The 19,278-nt window shown below is 50.8% G+C and overlaps 1 protein-coding gene across 10 annotated transcripts in view; it reads left to right on the forward strand.

Moving 5' to 3' along the window:
• PC (pyruvate carboxylase) overlaps positions 1 to 19,278 on the forward strand; it is a 106,811-nt gene that overhangs the window by 61,302 nt on the left and 26,231 nt on the right. For 3 of the 10 annotated variants that reach the window (XM_079928641.1, XM_079928642.1, XM_079928646.1), the window contains one exon: positions 18,800 to 19,015. The exons of 5 other annotated variants lie outside the window; for them this stretch is intronic. The gene's annotated coding sequence lies outside the window, so the exon portion shown is untranslated. Of the gene's footprint in view, positions 1 to 18,799; positions 19,114 to 19,278 lie in introns of all 10 variants that reach the window. 2 more of the 10 variants (XM_079928644.1, XM_079928645.1) reach the window with 2 other exon arrangements.

A 19,278-nucleotide genomic window follows, 5' to 3' on the forward strand; every position in this document is an offset into this window, starting at 1 on the left:
TCTTTTCTTGTTTCTCTGAGGATGTTAATGCCATGTTTGTTTAAGTTTTCTTCTCCTTGCATTGGCTGTTTCCTCCAAGTTGCTTTTTTCTGCTACTTTCCTTTGGTCTCTCTTTGAAGGAATCTGTCCTCGGCTGCCCAGTGATCTTTGGTTGCCGGTTCACAATGACCAGTAGGGGCTAAAAGCTGCCTGGGAGTCCAGTTTCTGAGGTGCACAGTGGTGATGAGGCATGCTATTTGTTGGGGAACCTCAGTGTCAATATCCTGAGGCCTCCCCTCTTGGGCTGGGTCAGGTCTCAGAGGAGGGGAAGGGTGTTCTAGGAGCTGAGTGGGCAAGGGGACAGGATGCATAGGCTCACTTAACTTTCCTCTCCTGTTTTTGGCAAGGTACCCAGGCCCTCACCTGTGCCTTGCACCCCCCAGTGCAGACCCTGAGCTTCGTCCTCTCCAGAGAGCAAACCTCTGTTCTTCAGGAGAGGGTGGGAGAGGGGTGGTCTCCAGCAGCATGAGGTGGGGGGACGGATCTAGGGATCTAACTGCTTCTCAAAAGCTTTCACCCAGCTTCCATTGTACGTATCAGCCCATTCATCCCATCCCGGGGGACCTGGAGCCACAGTTCCCTAGCTTCTTGGTGGTGGAAACTGGTGGATGAGCAGCCTTCCCCACTGCCAGGTAGGGCCACGAGGACAGTTAACCCAAGCTGCTTCCACAGTTATGTTGCTGTGGTCTCCCTTCCTGGTCTCTCTGTCCTTGGGGATTTATAGCTTAAAAAACAAAAACCTCTTACTAAAGTTTTGGTGGGATTTCGGGAGGGAGAAAAATTAGACACATAACCCAGACATGAGTGGGCTTTGCACAGGGAAAAGGGCATCCAGGTGGGGAGCATCTTGGTGGAAGGAGTGCTCTGAGGAAGACGGGAACGTGCTTGGATTATTTGGGAACAAGGAGGAGGCAGTTTGGCTGGAGTTACAGGACCCAGGAGGCTGAGGAGTGATGGGAAATGAGGCTCGACAGGCAGGTCGGACTAATGATGTGAGGCGAGATTCTTACCTGTAGGCAGTAAGGGTCGTGGAGGGTTTTAAAATGAGAGTGAAAGAATGCCTGCACCGGGGATGCTGTCCTCAGTATATAGCCTGGATCAGTAGCTAAAGCCAACCAATGGTAATGGTTGGTCATGGTTAGGAGGCCTTTACAGCAGTTCAGGTAGGAAGAAGGGGGTGATCTAGGGTGGGTTAGTGGAAATAAAAGCAAGGAGAACGTGAGCGATTTCAGAGGAAGAACTGATGGGCCTTCTTGACTAGATGGTGGGAGAGGGAGAGGGAAGGACAAAGATGACCCCCAAACTGAAGCCCTAGTTCCCTGGGGATGGAAGACAAGAGGTGTTTGGTTGGGTTTGGGGGAGTGTGTGTCATCTGGGATGGGGGAGGGAGGGGGTAAGTTCTGTTACAGAATAGACATTTGACATGTATGTGCAACAGCTGTTATTTTAAATCCTCACATTTCAACCTGCAAATGCCTCTGTTGGTTAAGAAAGAGTGAAGGGGGTGGGGTGGGGAGAGAGAAAAGGTGTCAAGGGTATATGAGTAAGGAAATCAGTCCCTTAAAAAGCAAAGACTAATTTTCACGTTGTTAAATGAGATTATCAAAGGAATCTTTATTTTGGTATCCTCACAGGTTCATTAGTGTTGCAGGATGGCTTCTGAACTGCCTTGAGCATAGAGAGTTTCTGATTCATTTCTTCCTTAGCTCATCCTCATGTTTTGACTGAATTAAATGCTGTGTACAAGAGGCTTCTACAAAAGACACAGAGGCCTCTTTTTTTAAAATTAAATTTTATTTTATATTGGAGTATAATTGTTTTACAATGTTGTGTTAGTTTCAGGTGTACAGCAAAGTGATTCATTTATACATGTACATATATCCATTCTTTTCCCATATAGGTTATTACAGAAAGTTGAGTAGAGTTCCCTATATTATACAGTAGGTCCTTGTTGATTATCTAATATATATATAGTAATGTGTATATGTTAATTCCAAACTCCTAATTTATCCCTCCACACCCCCCACCTTTCCCCTTTGGTAACTATGAGTTTGTTTTCTAAGTCTGTGAGTCTGTTCCTCTTTTGTAAATAAGATCATTTGTGTCATATTTTCAGATTCCACATATAAGTTATATCATATGATATTTGTCTTTGTCTGACTTCACTTAGTATGATAATCTCTATCAGAGATTATAATAATAATGCCATGTGGCTGCAAATGGCACTATTTCATTCTTTTTTATGGCTGAGTAATATTCCATTGTATATATGTACCACAGCTTCTTTATCTATTCCTCTGTCAATGGACATTTAGGTTGCTTCCATGTCTTGGCTATTGTGAATAGTGCTGTTATGAACATTGGATGCATATATCTTTTCAAATTATGTTTTTCTCCAGATATATGCCCAGGAATGGGATTGCTGGATCATATGGTAGTTCTATTTTTAGTTTTTAAAGGAACCTCCATACTGTTCTCCAGAGTGGTTGTACCAATGTACATTCCCACCAGCAATGCAAGAGGGTTCCCTTTTCTCCACACCCTCTCCAGCATTTGTTTGTAGACTTTGATGATGGCCATTTTGACTGGTGTGAGGTGATACCTCATTATGGTTTTGATTTGCATTTCTCTAATAATTAGCAATGTTGAGCATATTTTCATGTGCTTTTTGGCCATCTGTATGTCTTCTTTGGAGGAATGTCTATTTAGATCTTCTGCCCATTTTTTGATTGGGTTGTTTATTTTTTGATATTGAGCTGCATGAACTGTTTGTATATTTTGGAGATTAATCCCTTGTTGGTTGCTTCATTTGCAAATATTTTCTCCCATTCTGTGGGTTGTCTTTTCGTTTTGTTTATGGTTTCCTTTGCTATGCAAAATCTTTTAAGTTTAATTAGGCCCCATTTGTTTATTTTTGTTTTTATTTCTATTTCTCTAGGAGGTGGATCCAAAAAGATACTGCTGTGATTTATGTCAGAGTGTTCTGCCTTTGTTTTCCTCTAAGAGTTTTATAGTGTCCAGTCTTACATTTATGTCTCTAATCCATTTTGATTTATTTTTGTGTATGGTGTTAGAGAATGTTCTAATTCATTCTTTTACATGTAGCTGTCCAGTTTTCCCAGCACCACTTATTGAAGAGGCTGTCTTTTCTCCATTGTATATTCTTGCCTCCTTTGTCATAGATTAATTGACCATAGGTGCATGGATTTATTTCTGGGCTTTCTATTCTGTTCCATTGATCTGTATTTCTGTTTTTGTGCCAGCACCATACTGTTTTGATTGCTGTAGCTTTGTAGTATAGTCAAGTCAGGGAGCCTGATTCCTCCAGCTCTGTTTTTCTTTCTCAGGTTTGCTTTGGCTATTTGGGGTCTTTTGTGTTTCCTTACAAATTTAAAAATTGTTTGTTCTAATTCTGTGAGAAATGCCATTCATGATTTGATAGGGATTGCACTGAATCTGTAGATTGCCTTGGGTAGTATAATCATTTTGACAATATTGATTCTACCAATCTAAGAACATGGTATATCTTTCCATCTGTTTGTGTCATCTTCAATTTCTTTCATCAGCATCTTATACTTTTCGGAGTACAGGTCTTTTGCTTCCTTAGGTAGGTTTATTTTATTTTTATTATTTTATTTATTTATTTTTTTGCGGTACGCGGGCCTCTCACTGTTGTGGCCTCTCCCATTGTGGAGCACAGGCTCCGGACGCGCAGGCTCAGCGGCCATGGCTCACGGGCCTAGCTGCTCCGCGGCATGTGGGATCTTCCCGGACCGGGGCATGAACCCGTGTCCCCTGCATCAGCAGGCGGACTCTCAACCACTGTGCCACCAGGGAAGCCCTATTTTATTCTTTTTGATGTGATGATAAATGGGATTGTTTCCTTAATTTCTCTTTCTGATCTTTCATTGTTAGTGTGTAGAAATGCAAGAGATTTCTGTGTATTAATTTTGTATCCTCTAACTTTACCAAATTCATTGATGAGCTCCAGTAGTCTTCTGGTAGCATCTTTAGGATTCTCTATGTATAGTATCATGTCATCTGCAAACAGTGACAGTTTTACTTCTTCTTTTCCAATTTGGATTCCTTTTATTCCTTTTTCTCCTCTGATTGCTGTGGCTAGGACTTCCAAACTATGTGGAAAAGAAGTGGCAAGAGTGGACATCCTTGTCTTGTTCCTGATCTTAGAGCAGATGCTTTCAGCTTTTCACCATTGAGTATGATGTTAGTTGTGGGTTTGTCATATATGGTCTTCATTATGTTGAGATAAGTTCCCTCTATGCCCACTTTCTGGAGAGTGTTTATCATAAATAGATGTTGAATTTTGTCAAAAGCTTTTTCTGCATCTATTGAGGTGATCATATGGGTTTTTAAAAAATATTTTAAAAATTTATTTATTCATTTATTTTTTTGGCTGCATTGGGTCCTCATTGCTGCGTGCGGGCTTTCTTTAGTTGTGGAGAGCAGGGGCTACTCTTTGTTGCGGTGCACGGGCTTCTCATTGCGGTGGCTTCTCTTGTTGTGGAGCATGGGCTCTAGGCACATGGGCTCAGTAGCTGTGGCTCACGGGCTCTAGAGCACAGGCTCAGTAGTTGTGGCGCACAAGCTTATTTGCTCTGCAGCATGTGGGATCTTCCCGGACCAGGGCTCGAACCCTTGTCCCCTGCATTGGCAGGCAGATTCTTAAGCACTGTGCCACCAGGGAAGCCCCAGCATGTGGTCTTTATTCTTCAATTTGTTGATGTGGTGTATCACACTGATTGATTTGCGGATATTGAAAAATCCTTGCATCCCTGGGGTAAATCCCACTTGATCATGGTGTATGATCTTTTTAGTGTATTGTTGAATTCGGTTTGCTAGTATTTTGTTGAGGATTTTTGGGTCTGTGTTCATCAGTGATGAACATGGCATGTACTTTTCTTTTTTGTGTGGTATCTTTGTCTGGTTTTGGTATCAGGGTGATGGTGGCCTCATAGAATGAGTTTGGGAGTGTTCCTTCCTCTGCAATTTTTTGGAATAGTTTCAGAAGGATAGGTTTTAACTCTTCTCTAAATGTTGGATAGAATTCACCTGTGAAGCCATCTGGTCCTGGACTTTTGTTTGTTGGAAGTTTTTAAATCACAGTTTCAATTTCAGTACTTGTGATTGGTCTGTTCATATTTTCTCTTTCTTCCTGGTTCAGTCTTGGAAGATTGTACCTTTCTAAGAATTTGACCATTTCTTCTAGGTTGTCCATTTTATTGGCATATAGTTGCTTGTAGTATTCTATTATGATCCTTTGTATTTCTGTGGTGTCAGTTGTAACTTCTTCATTTCTAATTTTATTGATTTAGGCCCTCTCCCTTTTTTTCTTCCTGAGTCTGGCTAAAGGTTTATCCATTTTGCTTATCTTTTCAAAGAACCAGCTTTTAGTTTCATTGATCTTTTCTACTGATTTCTTCATCTCTATTTCATTTATTTCTGCTCTGATCTTTATGATTTCTTTCCTTCTACTAACTTTGGGTTTTGTTTGTTCCTCTTTCTCTAGTTGCTTTAGGTGTAAGTTTAGGTTGTTTATTTGAGATTTTTCTTGTTTCCTGAGGTAAGATTGTATTGCTATAAACCTCCCACAGAGGCCTTTTTATTTGGGGTCTGTAGCCAAACGGGCAAGTGGAGAGGGGGTACCACTCACCCAGCCCACCCTTACTGCCTGTCTCCAGGTCACTTTGGGATGCTTAGCCCGTCTAGGTGTTCTTTTCATCTGTGGCTCCCGGGGAGGTGAGGAAAGGGCCCTGGTTGTAGCATTTGCAGATTTCTGTGGTGTACAGATGCCCACTGTGATCAGTTTCAGGCTGTTACTCAATGTCACTGAGCACTGAGTTGGAAAGGGGCAGAGTCAGGGAGCCGGTGGGAGCGATCATTCTGTGCCTGGTGCGGGTGGCTCATGATAGATCCTCCCCCAAAGGATGTGTGTGGGCGGGAGGACCCCATTTCTTAGGTCATCTGACTTGCTCTGACTAAGGAGGCTATGAGGGTCAAGTTGTGCTTCAAAGCATCATCTCCACAAGCAAGCCCCAGCCCAGCTGGGCTGGCCTGTGGTTCTCTCCTCATGGCCCTGGCCCTGCCCACCTCTGCCCGTCAGAAGCAGGCCCAAGTCCCCTGTTCAGCCTCTGCATTGCTGACACTGAAAGCTGACGTTTATAATAAAGGCCCGTTATGTGCCAGACACTCTTCTGAGCACGTTACATACATTAACTCGTTTGATCTTTGTAACAAGCCTATGCACATTACTGTTATTATCCCTGATTTTACAGATGAAGAAATTCAGGCCTGGAGATTAAACAGCTTGCCCAGAGCTAGTGGGCTTGGTGGAGCCCTGACTGGAACCCAGGCCGTTCGACCCCTGGGGTCTTACCACTGTGTTTTCCCTGCCCTGTTAACGTCAACATCTGGGAATTCTCTTTACGTGTTTTTTTTTTTTTCTCCTTAAGATCCAGTCAGGGCCTCGGCACTGTTGGTGCATTGGGGCTGCCAGATAAAATACTGGTTAAATTCAAACGGCTAGTTTATTAAAATGGCTAGTTGAATTCAAATTTCAGGTAAACCAATAATTTAGTAGTGTTAAGTATGCTCCAAATATTACACAGGATATACTTGTACATTTTTTAAAATGCAGTCTAGCTGAAATTCGGATTCTAACTGGACACTTGGCATTTTAATTGGCTGAATCTGGCGGCCCTTGGCTCAGCGACTTTATCTCGGTTGAGAAAAGAGTCAGGCGCCCAGGAGGAGATTGAAATAATCAGTCTTGCTACTCACATTTCTCTGGCCAGATTGTGCTGAGGGCTACCAGTCTCTGATTCATGGTACTTTTTTTGTTTGTTTAATTTATTTCTTGGCTGTACCGCGCGGCATGCGGGATCCTAGTTCCCTGACCAGGGATCAAACCCACGCCCCCAGCAGTGGAAGCACCGAGTCTTAACCACTGCGCCACCAGGGAAGTCCGTCATGGTACATTTTAAAGTAAAACATACTTAATATCTAAATTCCAAACATGTCTAACTTTTGCTTTTCTCCTCTAAAGAAAGAATATTAACACAACCTGTTGTAGGAACATGCCAAGATACAGGTAGATCACAGCAGAAACGTAAGAAATCTCATACAATCAGTCTAATATTTAGCTATTCCAGAAGACTCATTTGACCTAAACCAATTCATTCAGAAAACTGTCTAAAAATTTTTTAAGCCCCCTCACAGGGAAACGCCATTGCCTTTTCTAATCTGTATCTTTTGCTGATCTGACCGGCCAGATATTTTTCATAAAGCTTAGTCTCATCCTGCTTCTTGGAGCGGCTGTGGCTAACCAGGAGTTTGGGTGTGAACAGGAAGCACGGCCGTCTACAGGTCTGCCTTCCCTGGGCTGCTGCTTCTCTGGCTGTGCCTCTCTGAACGTGATGTCTTGCCCTGTCAGCCCAGAGAGCCGGAGCACAAAAGCCACTGGTCATCTTAGCCCTTGGCAGGGTCAGTGCATTGGGTGATGCCTGGGTCCCAGCCGGTGCTGGAGTATTTGACACTGGCACTAGAGCTTTGCTCTCAGGGGAGGGAGGCGCTCTTCATCCAGTACAAGGCCAGTCTTTCACCTGAGCTGAGCCGCTTTCCAGGGATGCTCCATCTCTGTAACTCCTAGCAGCCTACCCTCCTGTTTCCAAACAGCATTCGGCTCTGTTTTCTGATCTCCTCCTGTGGAGGGTTTAGCTCGCTTTTACCCCCCAGCCCAGACATACCCACTTTCCCTGCTCTCCTCCTTCCCGCATGGTTACGTAACCATTTAAAAGTACATTTTCAGTTTTTACATTATTAAAATCAAGTAAATATTCACAGTTGAGAACACCAGGTGTATACGTGGTAACGTTTTCCTGTATAACTTCTCAGTTTCCTGGAGTTGCTCTTTACCTCATTCCTTCATCCCCAGACGAACTATAAAAACTGCCATCTCCTCCCCATTTTTTCAGAGACATCAGGTCATCCAGCCTTTTTGTTTGTTTATTTAGACCCCCGATTGCCCCCTTGGAGCCCCATCTCTGGAAGCTTCCCGGCCCATGCTGTTGTCTGGAGAAGCAGTTCTCACCATCCCCTGAGAACTCCCCAGGCTTCCTTCTGTGCTGGCTCCCAGGCTTCTCGGTCTTGGTTTATCTACTCCCTTGTTTCGTTGGTGCTCATCTCCCAAGAGTTTCCTGGGAAAATGCACGCGAGGGTGGTAAACTTTCCTAGGCCAAGCAGGTCTGAAAATACCTTTATTTTGCCCTCACACTTGATTGATGGTCTAACCGGGTAGAAAATTATGGGTTGGAGAGCGTTTCCCTCAGAAGTGGCTCAGCGTTACTGTCGCCTCCTTCTTCTCTTCAGGAGTGTAGTTGGCTGAGTGACGGCCCCCAAAGATGTCTAGGTCCTCATCCCTGGCACCTGTAAGTGTCACATTATCAGGGAAAAGGGTCTTTGCAGATATGACAAAGTGAAGGATCTTGACATGGGGAGGTGACCCTGGATTATCCGGGGGCCCTAAATGCCATCGCAGGTGTCCTCAGAAGGGAGATGCAGGAGGTTAGACACACACTGCGGTTCTAGAAGGCCAAGTGATGACAGAGGCAGAGACTGCAGTGATGTGGCCATAAGCAGAGGCATTCTGGCAGCAGCAGAAGCTGGAGGAGGCAAGGAAAGACTCCCCTGCAGCCTCCGGAGTGGATATGACCCTGCCTGCACCTCGATTTGGGCCCAGTGAAACCGATGCTGAACTCTGGCCTCCAGAACTAAAAGAGAATACATTTTGGTTGTTTTAAGCCACCCACTCTGTGATACAGGAAGTTAACAGGATCCCCCTGATCTTACTTCCAGGCAGGACTTCGGGCATCGTGCTGGGGCTCAAAGGGTCCTCACAGCCACAAGTGCACGAGGTGCAGGAGGTGATGCTGGATGACTCTGCCCTGCTCCCCCCCGGGGGGCTGGGGGTGGGCTCCCCGGACTCAGCCTCTTATTTTCTTACCTTTTCTCCTATTTGCCATATGTCAGTCTTTTTGTTATGCTTTCTGGGTGATGTCCTCCACTGTCTTCTAATTCTTCTATTTATTATGTTTAAAAATGTCTGCAATGCTATTTTTAATTCCCTAGAGCTCTTTCTCATTGCCTTTTTAAAATAGCTGCCACCTCGCAGTGCTATAGCTTCTCTTACTTCTCTGAGATTAATTATAGTGGTTTTTTTCTAAGTATCTGCTCTCTCTATTACTTTCTCCTCAGAGTCCCATGTTTTTATTCCCAGTTTGTTTTGGTGAATTTTTTTGGCTCTGTCCTCAAACATCTGGTGATTTTGGCTGTCCCTTCATACTGAAGCCGATTGGAAAGCCTGGGCACGGTGGGGCTTATGGACCAGTTGTCCTCACCTTGAGAGGAGGCTGCAGGCCACCCCTTTCTTTGGGTGCCGACTACGTGTCTGTAGCCACGGGACGTCCGTCCTGGGCGGGTGGTTTCCTAGAGAGGAGCCCTCAGGGTGCTCCCTAGCCATCAGCCTGGGAACCACTTCGTGGTAGCCGAGGGCTTTGCCATCTCCCCTGCTGTCTGCAGCGCCGTCTGGTGCCCTGTCTGCCGCCTCTCCCCTGGCTGGGCCTCGTGGCCACAGTGGAGCCTTTCCAGGAACCCAACCTCTCGTCTTCTGAAAGGCGCCAGTGCCTGGCGGTCAGGAGCGGGGCCCTGGATGCCCATAACCGGTCCACCTGGCTCTGACACTTCCTAGCAGCGTGCTCTTGGGCACGTGACTCCATCTGTCCTGGCTGCGCCTCAGTTTCCATGGCTCTAGACCTGGGAACGCAGGTGAACCGTCTCAGGGGTCGCTGCGAGGATTCAGCCAGTGACTGCGCTGGACTCAGCAGGGCTGAGGCTGTTCGCTGTTCCTGTGGTTCTGCTGGGGTGTGGTGCAGGGATGGGTCTGGGGCTCTTACTCCCTTAGACTGTAACCAGCCTTCAGTTTGCAGCCCCACTGTCCAGCCGACCCACTAAGTTCTGAACTTCCCGGGAGCCTGCAACTCACATTTGCTCACTCTGTGGATTCCTCTGCGTGCTCTCCACCCCCCACCCCCCGTCATTGCCACTTGTCCACATGCTGTGCCTCGTTCAGGTTTAGGGGCCTCTCTCATCTGCTGCCCTTGGCTTTCCCATTTGTCCTTGGGGGTTTGTGCTCTTTTTAAAAAGATCCTTTTACCGATGTTTTAGTGGGATTTCAGAAGGGTAGAAATGAACCCCTGTGTTCCATCCATACATTTCACCAGACCTAGTTCTTACCGTAAAAAGGGAAGCAAATATGTCAACATAGTGACATCAGTTTATTCTGAGTTTCTGGGTCTTATATTTATTGCTAGCTGTATTGTCTGTATTTTTCAAATGTTTCATAAAGAAAAGAAAAAGAAAGAAAGAAAGGGAGGAAGGAATGAAGGGAGGGAGGGAGGGAGGGAGCCTCGATCCTAGTACCCTCTAGGATCGTCTAGGATGCTCAAGTGCTCATCCTGCATTTCTCCTCTTCTTACTTGAACATTAAGTTAAGACGTCCTTGTCCGGACATTGGGGAGTTTACAGCAGAGACCTCCTTACCTCCCACTAACTCACTTTTACCTCTACCCCCTCTGAGCCACCGCTGCGGCCACCAGTGAGCCCTCTGCTGTTAAACCCCATGTCTGTTTTTTTCACTCCTTATCAGAGCTCTGCTGCCTTAGACATTGACATTCCTCAGAGCCCTGGCCCTCACCATGCGCCCACTGGTCCCTGGGTGTCCCTCGGCTCATCCTGGCCCGTGGGTGTTTCTGGCCGCCCCATCCATCCTTCCTGCCCTCATGTCCCCAGCAGGACGTGGCTCCCAGACCTGCCTCTCCTGCTCAGAGTTCTCCTTCAACGTCAGACTCACGTCCAGCAGCCTGTTTGGACTCCCCAGCTGGATAGCTTGCAGTTAATTCAAGCTCATCAGGGTCAAAATTGAACTTGCCGGCCGCTACCTACATCCGCTTCTGTGTTCCTTAACTTGGCATTGCCACTGTTCACCCCTTCCCTTAAAACAGGAGCCAAGAGCCACCCTTACCTGTGGCCTCTTTACCCCTCGTCGAACAGGTTCTGGAGGAGTACTTCCGGCATGTTTCTTGCCTACATTAGAACATCTTCCTTGTTTTTCTTCCACCTCTAGTCTTTCCTCCTCAAATTCGTCTTCCTCAGAACAGTCAGAGTGGTCCCTCTAAATTGCAAATCCCTCCTCCCCTGCCTAGTTTCCTGGGTCACATCCCCTGACATTGAGGGTAAGTCTGCGCCCCTTGCTGCGCATGCAGGCTCGTGACCTGGAGTCTAGGTGTCTGCGCTTGGTCTCCTGGGCATCCTCACTCCCTGCCTCTGGCCTCAGTGGACATTTGCCAGGCTGTTTGGTCCTTCGTCTTTGCTCCCCCTGTCCCCACGCCTGAACCACCTCCCTCCTTCCTCCTTGTCCTTTGATTCGTCCCTGGTGTGTTTCTTCAGGAGGTCTTCCTGCTGGCTCTGCCCTCTCTCCGTGCAGCCATGTGTTGGCATCGGCACAGTTCACAGGCTCGTTTTTGCTGCCACCCACTCGGCCTTTCCTGGCCCAGAGAGGGTGCTGATCACAGTCCTAAATAGCTCCGTGCTCTGAAGGCCCCCGCTTGGCCTGCTTCAGGATGAGCGGGTGAGAGAAGGCGGGGGGGGGGTTATTTTTTATTTTTAAAAACAATTTTTGGCCGCGCCGTGTGGCTTGCGGGATCTTAGTTCCCTGACCAGGGATTGAAGCCGTGCTCCCTGCAGTGGAAGTGTGGAGTCCTAACCACTGGACCACCAGGGAATTCTCGAGGGAGCGTTTTTAATACCCTGTACTCCCCAGCCCCTGGTTTTAGGGTCTCTGTAGGTTCTGGTCATTTATGGGGAACGTGGGTCTGTTAGTTTCCTAGGGCTGCCATAGCAAAGAACCCAAAACGGGATGGCTTACGACAGAGATTTATCGTCTCGCAGCCTGGAGATCAGAAGTCCAAAGTCAAGGTGTCGGCAGGGCCACGGTCCCTCTGACAGTTCTGGGGGGGATCCTTCCTTATCTCTTCCAGCTTCCGGTGTTTCCAGCAATCCTTGGCGTTCTCTCCAGGCACATGGCTGTCTTCTCCCTGTGTGTCTCCACATGGTCTTCCATCTGCGTGTGTCTGTCTCTATGTTCAAATTTCATCTTTTTATAAGGACACCAAACATATTGGATTTGGGCCCACCCTAGTGACCTCATTTTCACTGATTACCTCTGTAAAGACCTAATTTTGGGGAATTCCCTGCTGGTCTAGTGGTTAGGACTCTGCACTTCCACTGCAGGGGGCACGGGTTCGATCCCTGATCAGGGAACTAAGATTCTGAATACTGTGCAGAGCGGCCCAAAAAGAAAAAAAAGGAAAAAAAAGGACCTTATTTCCAACTAAAGTCACATTCTGAGGTCTTAGGGGTTGGCACGGCCACGTATCTCTTTGGGGAACAAAATTCAGCCCATACACTGGTGTCCACTTTCCTACCACCTTGAAACTGGGGTGACCTGAGTGAGCGAGTGGGGACGAGGTCCTGTGTGACTCGCCAGCTGGGGTGGGTGTGCCATGAAGGTGTCAGGGAGCTTTCTGGACCACCTGCATGTCTGCTGTGTTTTGGTGTCCGTCTCCCTGCAAAGCATCGTCCAGCCGTGATTAGAATTGAGTCTTTAGTGCCTGTCACCCTCTCAGCCCTGAAATGCTGTCCTGGTTCCCACCCTCGGGCTGGGAGGTATATTTTGCTGACCTTGCCCCTTTGACCTTCCTTGTCAACGCTTTGGGCTCTTATCTGTGTGTAAGGGACACTCATGTGTCCCTTTAGCTTGTGTGTGCTGCTCCCAGGAGGGCCATGCCTTATTCATTGTCTAGCCGCTCCACAGTATTTCTGGGCTCACAGTACTCTGCAAGCTCATGTGGCCTGGAGCAGTCATTCATTCCTTCACTCATTCATTCCCCAGACATTTAATGTCGGTGTCGGGCACTGGGCAGAGTGCTAGGGAGACACTGGGGGACAAAACAGACTGAGAATCCTGTCGCCAAGTCCTCACAGTGTCTGGTGAGACGGGTCAGCAAATCGTTATAACATTAAATGCTCCTTTTTTTTTTTAATTTCATTTTTTTAGAATAAATTTCTTTATTTTTTTATTTTCGGCTGCGTTTGGTCGTTGTTGCAGCGTGCAGGCTCAGTAGTTGCGGCACACGGGCTCAGTAGTTGTGGCGCACGGGCTTAGTTGCTCTGCGGCATGTGGGATCTTCCCGGACCAGGGCTCGAACCCGTGTCCCCTCCATTGGTGGGCAGATTCTTAAGCACTGTGCCACCAGGGGAGCACTAAGGGCTCCTTGAGGACACAGACGCAGACACGACCTCACCGAGAACCCCCACAAGCAGGAGGACAGGGGTTGTGGCAGGGACAGTGACAGAGCTTCAGTGAAGACAGATGGCCGCCCGAGGAAGGGTGTCTGAGCAGCCTGGGGTGGTGGAGGAGTCCAGGAAGACCTTCCTGAGTGGGATCTAAAGGATGTGGAGAAATTCGCGCGAGTGGCTTTCCGGCTGTGAGCCTGGCCCGACGTTCAGGTCCCCAGGCAGGCATGCACAGGTTGGCAGTAGCACTCCTTTTGCACCAGGGGGCAGTGTTTGCCTTGAAAGTCTCCTTGCCCTCAAATGAGGCTGGGACAGGGCAGCTGCTGTGCCCACCGGGCCCCCTCCTCACCCTGTGCTTCCTGCCACTCCCTTGCGGGCCTTGATCAGTCCTCATGCGCCTCTCTCTCTGAGCCTCCCCCGTTTCCCAGTCCACAAATCCCCTTGGCCAACGCGGGGCCCGTTGTCCCAGGTGCCGCTGTTACCCCCTCTCCCCTCTGCCTGCCGCCTAAATCGAGGGTTGCCAGGGGCGACGCAGAGCCCCGCCGCTCAGGGTGGGAGGTGGGCTGTGCTGCCCCAGGCCCCGCGCTGTTTGCGCTCCGAGTCTCTTCCTGCCTTTGATGTTCTGGCGCCCCTTTCTTCTTCATCTGTCACCTTCGTTGTTTCTCCTGTCCTCCCTTCAGCTCCCCCTGCTCAGAAATCTCGGCCTTGGTCTGTCCTCTCTTGGGCGCTTTGATATCAGCCGCTGCAGCCCTGAAAGTCAGGTGGAGTCTTTCCCTTTCATCTGTCCCCGTTGGCCTCCAGCCCCGGGCCACCATCCGACACGTTTAGGACAGCGCGGAGCTGCCTGGAAGGAAGGCTCCCCGAGAGCAGCCCCATCCATCAGAGGCTCGCTTCTGCCACAGTGTGGAGTCCTCCACCAAGAACTCTTTCTTTCTGGTTCTGACCTGCTTTTGCTTGCAGCCAGCCGCTGAGGCCGGCTGGGGGCAGGGGATAAAGCCTGGTAGGGGTGCTAGTGCTGGGGGTGGGTAGTAGGAAGTAATTGTGTAGGAGCCTCACTAGTTAACTTGGAGATCCTGGGGCCTGTTTCTGACCCGCTCTCCCTTCTTCTCACCCCACCTGGCTGCTCCAACACACGTCTGAGATGGATGTGATCAGGTACTTGGGGACTGGGGGCGGGCAGTTCAGTCTATGGGCTTCCAAAACTAACACATCAGCCAGCCACCCCCAAAGCAGGGCCACAGCTTTACTTTCCTCTGTGCCTCCTGCCCACAGTTGCCCTCTGAGTCTGCAGGAGCTGCTGTGTGAAGAACAGGGATATTTAGGGTGGAAGCAATACAGATCCTCGAAGGAACATTCCAGGGCCCGATGCTTGGCTACAACAGCTATTCAGGTGGCCGCCTACCCTGATCCCAGCAAGGCTGCTCTGGCTGAGAGCACGTCCGCCCTTGAGCCCAGTGGCTTTATTGTCTGGACCAAAATTCGGATGGTGATGGCTTGACGGCGGAATTTTGTGCTGCTCTTGGTTGCAAGAGGCAGCCTGGGAGGTGTAGTTTAGGTCTGAAGTAATGGGACCTCTAGTGACATTTTGATGATTATTGGATGAATTGAAACTGCCCTAGCTCATCAGGGACACGTGATGGCTGGCTCCATTAGCCTGCTCCCTGGTGAGAAGTGCAGAGCCCCACTGGTGGCCCTGCCGAAGTTCAGGCAGTAACGCATTTTTATCAGGAGTGGGGTTTTGGCTTTTGGTGTCCAAGTGCTGTCACGCTGTGCTTCTGATGAAAACCATAACTTATTCCTTTAGTTAGGTGAGGACACCCTAATGGGTCAGCGCTCTTACTCTAGGAGACATACAAAGTGGGCTCAGAACTGCCCCTGCTGGCTGACCTTGAGTGTGACTTAATCCCACTGTGCCTGGTTCCTTCTGTCAAAGGGAGTGATAAGCAGCTGTGAGGCTGACCTGAGTTAGTACGTGCGGAGCCCAATGCCTGGGAAAGAGTAGAGACTCTGCTAGGTGTGCTGTTCCCCGCTGTGTCCCCACCTGCTGGCACCGGCCTGGCACGGAGGTGGAGCTTGGCGAGTGTTGGACGCTGTAGAAGCCGCAGGGGCAGGGCAGGTCACCGGGCCTGGCAGCCGATGTCACCACCTCCCCTGCCTCGTGCCCCAGGTTGTTGTCAGCACCCTCTTGACTGAATCGTCACCACTCCCTTCTGGAAGGAAAGAACACTGAGCTTATCCATTCAGTGTTGGGGGGAGGTTTGAAGCTGGAAGAGAAGTCGAGACTGCCTGTGGAGTCACGCTGAGAGGCAGCGGGGGAGAAACAGGTGTTCCCAACACTCCCCGCCTCCCTGTGCCTCATTCTTGCTGGCGTTGTTTACACGTCCCAAGTGAGAGTCAAAGCCGTCTTCCTCCCCGTCTCTAATGCACAGCCCGGGGCCAAGGAAAGGGATCTGTCAGCTGGCATTTGCAAAAATAGCAAATGGGCCTCTCTGGGCCTGTCGGCTCACTGGAGAGGAAACCGGATAAGGGATCTTTGGGCGGTGGCGGTTGCTTTTCTCTTGCTCATCACTCCCCCATCTCTGAGGTCAGAAAAGGAGATTTTTGCTCACGTGTGCCACTGGCACTGAGCAAGGCAAAGTGGCGTCCCCGAGGCAGGTGACCGGAGGCTGGCTGTGCCCTGGCTCCTCCAAGGGGCCTCTCCCCCCGGGGGAACCCAGCCAGTGGGGGAGTCCCATCCGTCCGCAGAGCAGCCGCCCTCTCTGAAGGCTTGTGGCTCCCCTGGGCAAGGTCAGCTGATGCAACAGAACACGAGGGCTTCCCAGGGTGTCGGGTTTGGTTAACGAAGCCCTCGGCGTTTTTAAGGAAGATTTTCAGCCAAACTGCCAACGACCTTGAGAAGTTCTGGGTTCCCATCCCGCAACCGAAAGCTCAAAAGCAAGGCACAGTGTGGCACCAATGGTGGGAGCCTGGGCCTTGCCCACACCGCCCTCCTGTGACCGGTGCCGTCACCTGTGCTCTGCTCTGCAGTGAGGGGACGAGAATGCTACCTGCAACGGTGCTTGAGGGAAGGCCAGTGCTCTGCGAAAGTGGCGCTGTGAAGAGGGGCTGGCACTCAGGTCACTGCAAGATGCCAGAGTTTGGTCTCAGGGCGGGGGTCCCATTGAATGCCAGAGGCAGCCCCTCTGGGAGGGCTGCAGAAGGGAGTTTGGTCTCCTGAGGCCTGGCCACGCTCAGACCTCAGGCGCTGAGCTTCTGCTGCCGGGCCTCACCGGGTGCCTGGCTGCCTGCCTCCGCCACCCCGAGCGGGAATCCGCCCACTCAGCGCCTCCTTCGGCCCACCCCGGACCCTCAGACTCGACACAGCCAGAGTGAGTGCATCACACACTCGACCCACGAAGGGCCTGCTTCCTGGAAGGGAGGCCTCTGTGAGGTGGCTCACCTCTGTCCTGCAGGTTTTCTCCCAGCTGAAGTTGATTCTGGAAAGGCCTTAGGAGGCACCAAGCAGCCGAACCCCCTGGGTTTCAGGTCTGGGAGGGGAGTGGGACTTGACAAGGGAAAAGGCTGGGTTAACCAAGTTCTGAGGTGTCCTGGGAACGCAGCAGGATTTTTATTCACCTTTGTGTCCTCAAGACCCAAGCGTGGCTTTGCGGGGTCAGGGGGTGGGGGTCGCTTGTGACTAAGCTGGGAACTGAGCTACAGGGCTGTGTCTAGGCTCTGAGGGGCAGTGTGACCTGTGCCCTCGGGCATCCACGAGGGCCCCGTCTGACCAGCCTCCCCAGACCCCACTCTGCCTGTTGGCTGACGTTTCTGTGCCTTTCACCTGCAGGGGCAGCAGGAAGTCCGCTGTCCCGCTCCCGGCTGGTGTCCTGCCTCAGGACACCTCCTTCGGGCTTCCCTGGTGGCGCAGTGGTTAAGAATCCGCCTGCCAATGCAGGGGACACGGGTTCAAGCCCTGGTCCGGGAAGATCCCACATGCCACGGAGCAACTAAGCGCATGAGCCACAACTACTGAGCCCGTGCGCCACAACTACTGAAGCCTGCACGCCTAGATCCTGTGCTCCGCAACAGGAGAAACCACCGCAGTGAGAAGCCCACGCACCGCAACGAAGAGTAGCCCTTGCTCGCCGCAACTAGAGAAAGCCCGCGCGCAGCAAGGAAGACCCAACACAGCCTAATTAATTAATTAATTTTTTTAAAAAAGAACACCTCCTTCGTGCTCTTTCCCTATCCCTGGGGATCGGGGAGCAGGCTTTGGGCTGTGAAGCTCCTGCTGCCTGCGTGACCCAGCCTCCATGCCTCCCCTGCTCCGGGGCACCCCTTCCACCAGTTTCAGCCTTGGCAGCCGTCCCTGCCTCCAGCAGACTGGGGCGGGACAACTTTGTTCCCTGGGCCACTGACTCAGGCCGAGCAGATGGCGTGGCCTCCCTGGGAAGAAGCAGCCCTGGGTGCCTGGCTGGTGTGGGGTGAGTGCCCCAGGGCTCCCTTGTCACGTGCAGGTCTTCCCACCCGAGAATGCGGTCCGCTCTCTGTGGGTGCACGTTCCGGCCCTTGTCCGGCGAGAGCCACTGGGCGGGTGGCCGCATCACTGGTTGGGGCGGGAATGAGAGCCCTGCGGGTGTGGGCACCAGAGCCGGGGGTTCCTTCTCGTGCCCCGCACTCATCAGGGAGGAAAGGCCAGTGGGAAGATGGCGATGGCGGCCACGTTCATCGCCCAGGCATGGCACTCAGGGCCCCCGCTCAGTGATCCCCAGGACGACCTGCCGAGGTTGGGGTGGTGTTGGCCACTTCCACAGAGGAGGGAATGAGGCCTCAGGTGCCCAGACCCAGGCCTGCTGACTCCAGGTTCACACTGGGCTGCCAGCCGGTGCGTGTGGCTGCCCTCTGCCCACTTTTTCCACTGCTCTGACTTCAGCGAAGGACCGTGACCTTTCCCCTTCTATAAACATCTGCCTGCTCACTCCCGCACCCCAGGGTCTGCTCAGGTCTCAAGTCCAGGCCGATGTTTGCTTCCGTCTGCACAGGACAGGGGGCTCCGGGGCATTCAGAGACCCCCCACCTCCACCACCCAGTGCCCAGACCCTGGTTTCTTGGTTTGTAAAGTGGGACGCCAGGAAAGCCCTTGCTGTCTAGAGCACGTGTGAGGGTCAAATGCAGAAATGTGTGTGGGTCTCTAAGGCCGGATAATTCAGACTCCCTTGTTTGCTGACTGAGCTAGGGAGGCACTTGGCACCCAGCCCGGGGGCATAACCTCCAGGGATCTCTTTCTTTATCTGGAAAAGGGATTGGGGCATGTGTGGTTGGGGACAGGACAGAAATGTCTGTTTATCCACAGGACAATGCGTAGTGCCTAAGGCGTCCTCAGGAGTAAACCCACCCAAGCGGGAGAAAAGAGCCTGCCTCCCTGGAGATAGCTGAGACGTCCCTGGAGGATGGAGAGTCTCCGTGCCAGTGGTACCAGCTGTAAGGCTGCTCACCTGTAGATAAGTGAGGAAGATCCCGCCTGCAGCCCTGAGCAGAGCAGGCATCTGGTGCCCAGGACGCGGGCGAGGTTTGCATCCCACACCTGCTCCCGGGGTGTGCGCCATGGACCGCCAGGGCCTGCTTGCTTCTGGCTGCTCCGCTGGGCAAGCGCTTCCCTCCTAGTGGGTGGGTGTCTGAATCCGGAAGCCGGTGCAGAGGATTAGGTGCTGCCAGTAGACCTGCGAGGGGGAGATAACAGGATAGCATCTGAAGTTCACTGGCTTTCAGAAAGGTGTGGGAGTCAAATGTTTCCACTCTGAGGCCCAGCTGGTACTTGGCACCCACAGTGAG

The sequence above is a fragment of the Stenella coeruleoalba genome (assembly GCF_951394435.1).
Source record: "Stenella coeruleoalba genome assembly, chromosome: 8".
Taxonomy (NCBI): domain Eukaryota; kingdom Metazoa; phylum Chordata; class Mammalia; order Artiodactyla; family Delphinidae; genus Stenella; species Stenella coeruleoalba.